The 3,813-nt window shown below is 40.8% G+C and overlaps 1 long non-coding RNA gene across 1 annotated transcript; it reads left to right on the top strand.

The window, feature by feature from the left end:
* The first annotated feature begins 923 nt into the window (after positions 1–923).
* LOC118819138 lies at positions 924–1,669 on the top strand. Its single transcript, XR_005008134.1, has 2 exons — positions 924–1,322; positions 1,495–1,669. It is a non-coding gene; the product is annotated as an uncharacterized LOC118819138 (long non-coding RNA).
* The last annotated feature ends 2,144 nt before the right edge of the window (positions 1,670–3,813 follow it).

The raw sequence follows: 3,813 nt of genomic DNA, 5'->3' as shown, positions 1-3,813 counted from the left end.
AGACAGACAAACAAGCGGCACTGGTTCGTAATCAGCGGTTATACCAGGAATGTATTCTTTTATGTCTCACGGAAACGTGGCTAACCGGCAACATTCCCAATGCTAACGTGGACATTCCCGGATTCACCACTGTGAGAGCGGACAGGGACGCTAAACTGAGCGGCAAAAGCAAAGGTGGGGGACTTGTGCTTTTTGTGAACATCAGATGGTGTAACCCAGAAGTAGTTATTAACCCCGGTAAATGTCAAATTGATTTATGAGTTATGCCTGACGTCACGTGTGAAATATGTAAAGTATTTTCCCAGGGGGTTGATGTGTATAAAAATGTATGGTGTGTGTGTGTGTGTGTGTGTGTGTGTGTGTGTGTGTGTGTGTGAATGCTTTTTGATAACTACCCGAGGTTTGCCCGGTATGATGCGTGGGAATAATTTTCAAAAGATTCCCAGAATGTGTCAGACCGTCTAAGGCTCAAGCTGGATCTCCGGTCTTGAATTCCTTGAGCAAATGGCGCTATCGCACATTCATTCGGGACAACTTCCAAAAGCGTGGAATACCTTATTTCATGTGGCCAAACAGCCTAAAACGACTGAAACTGAAGGAGCAGCCCCTGAGGACCAGTCAAATTTTGAGCGCGAGGAAGGCCTGCGTTCGCAATGACATACCTAGACACTGCTGGCCCCGTTCGATTCGGGAAGAAAACGATGTTACACCTTCGCAGAACAAAAAGCAGGAAATCGACAGATTCAGAGCGGACGACAGTCTGTTTAAACCGAGCATAAAGAGGAGATGTCTTTCGATGACGTATTTGACAATTTTGCCGAAAGAACCCCGGCTGAACAATCGCTACATCGTTTTTCGTCAGAGCAGACTGTTTCACAGTGACAAGCCGACTGAAGTCTCCATTTCTGAAAATGAGTTGTACCTGTTAAACCAGACCGTCCCGAAAACGAATGAAGTGGGGGAATTGCATGCTATGATCTTACAGGCCAGAAACAGGTCATGCATGGTTCGCGACACAAAACACAAGACCGAACTGTCCAGGTCAGCCACAATCACACTGAAGGTCAGATCCGCGCATTAATTGCGTCAAATCACCCTGACCATCACAGGGCTCAAGACCACTGAGTTTACCTACAGAGTTCGACTGGAAGTGTGCACGTCACCTGTGATAAGGCATGAAAACGTGTGCTCCAGCGATGATGACCAGTGGGTTTTTTATTTTGCCCCTACTGAAAAAGAAGAGCACGTCCAGCTGATTGAAATAACTTCGCGGGAGAGCGAACTACTGGATATTTATCACGCGATCAAACATGTTCTGACAGGTAAGAAAAACGCTTTTTTTCTTAAGAATTCATTTTGACCGTTTGAGGTACCGTAGTTTGTGAATATAAGCCGTGAAAAGGGTTATACCGTTTCAAGTTGCAGCGTGTGGCCGAAGAGTAAGCATGTACAAGCCCGTTAAACCTTTTAACGATTTTCTCTCTCTATCACCAGCCAGCGTAATATGCGGTTGCGACAGCTGTCATATTCCACGCCCGACAAGTCTGATGTCTAAATACCAACATGACAAAACAGCGATGCGCATGTGCGAGGACATGCCCAGCGGGAGAGATTGGGGGTGTTCCCCCACTCACCAGCCAGAGCACGATGAAGAGAGTTCTGATCTAGACCTCGTGGAACGTAAAAAAAGCGGTCAGATTCGACCAGCGCCAGCGAGGTAGAAGAAGAGGAAGTCTCCGGCGTGACCGATCTGGACAGCGATGAATTTATCGTGGTGGACGAGGACGGCTTACAAAGCCGACCTTCTTCGCCGGCTGACATCGAGCAGCGTGAGAGAGAGAACGCGAGCGCTTTCTCAGGAACGGGGTCAAAATGTCAATGCGAGGAACCTCTTGACGCCGGCGCCAGCTCGGAAAGTCAGAGCGAGAAGCCTTCGGACCCCAGTCTGAAGGACCGAGCCACGAAAATTGTGGAATTTATCTGGGCAAGAGCGATCATCCTGGCTGTTCGTGAATGGGTCACGAGAGATTGCGCTGGGTGTCAAATTGAACACCCATCACAGAGACAGCACAGTTGCGTGGAAGGCGTCCCCGTAAGCTTTCTGGACAACGAGTTAAAGCAGAAGTGGCTGAATACCATTCCCGCTTGTGAATTGGAAATAAAAGAGTCTCTAAAGCAACACTTTGAATTAGAAGAACCTCATGATGGTTTTGTAATAAACATTTTGCGTAGAATTTACACGCTGGCGCAGGAAAAATTGAGTGAATATAACCCGCTGTCCGAGTACCTGAGCAGAGATCCGTCCGAAATTCTGAGCCCGTTCTACATGCGGCCGGATGAACCTCTGAACAGCGCTGCGGAATCAACGGCCGCCGACGTGTGTAAAATTCTGATGGGGTCTGAGGATGACAGATCGGTGTAGTGATTTGCGAGAGAGATTGTGTATTTGTACATAAGACATTTATGACACCGATGTTTTTTTTGCTGCTAGTAAGTTTATACATTGTATTTTTTTTATTAGACAAACCATAAAACATTATTATTATTAGAAAAAACTGGGACCTTTTTGTTTTATTAAAAAACACCACATGTTTTTCATTTAATATTTTAGTCGTTTGAGTTTGTGTAATTGTTTATAGCACCTTTATGACATCTTTTGATCGCTGCTAGTAGTTTACATATTTTTTGAACCCCTTTTGTGCATGTTTATTAGACAAACTGTATTGTCTTTTCATTTTAATATTTTAAACCATGTAATCATTTTAATATTTTTAATAGTGTAATCATTTTAATATTTTTAACAGTGTAATCATTTTTATTTAAATGTTTTAAATAGTGTAATCATTTTTTTTTCATATGTTAGTAGAAATGTGTAACCTTTTCATTTTAATATTTTAAACCATGTAATCATTTAAATATTTTTAACAGTGTAATCATTTTTTATTTGAATGTTTTTAATAGCGTAATCATTTTTTATTTGAATGTTTTTAAGAGCGTAATCATTTTTATTTTCATATTTTAGTAGAAATGTGTAACCTTTTCATTTTAATATTTTAAACCATGTAATCATTTTTTTATTTTCATATTTTTAATAGTGTAATCATTTTAATATTTTTAATAGTGTAATAATTTTTCATTTTTATATTTTATACTTCAGTGTTCATCACATTTAGTTTGAAACTAATTTACCTATATCTCGAACTAACGGTTTGTCAGTAGATTAGATACTAACAACCAAAAAAATTATAAAAGAAATAAACCGTTTATAACAAACACATAAAACCTTTAAACAAAAAAATAAAAAAACATAAAAACCTTTTGAAGTCGTTTTCTGTCATCAGTTTGTTTTCTCCACATTTTATTTTAGACTGTGTTTTACCCAGAAGAAAATATAAAAACCCTAACGTGTTTCACACCTAGACCATTTGGACATGTTTCAGACGGCACTGCAAGAGTTGTACCATAAACCCGGGTCGGAAGGCGGTCTGTGTGGTAGGGAGCCCTTTATCAAAAGCGTAAGGGAGGTGGGGTTGGCTAATAAAAATAAAGATGAAATTGATAGGTTTTTACAAAGTTCAGACACTTACACGCTACACAAACCCAGAAGAATAAACTTTAAAAGGAGTTTCGTACTGGCGTCCGAAAGAGATTCACAATGGCAGTTAGACTTGGCAGATTTATCCTCTCTATCGGAACACAACGATGGGAAAAAGTTTATTCTAACATGCATAGATGTGTTTTCAAAATACGCGTGGGTGGAGCCGTTGGAAAATAAGAACGCCAAGAGCGTAACGAAGGCCTTTGATCAAATAC

The sequence above is a fragment of the Colossoma macropomum genome, unplaced genomic scaffold (genome assembly GCF_904425465.1).
Source record: "Colossoma macropomum unplaced genomic scaffold, Colossoma_macropomum, whole genome shotgun sequence".
Lineage (NCBI taxonomy): Eukaryota > Metazoa > Chordata > Actinopteri > Characiformes > Serrasalmidae > Colossoma > Colossoma macropomum.
The sequence above is the reverse complement of the archived record's forward strand: the minus strand, read 5'-3'. Positions and strand labels throughout refer to the sequence as shown.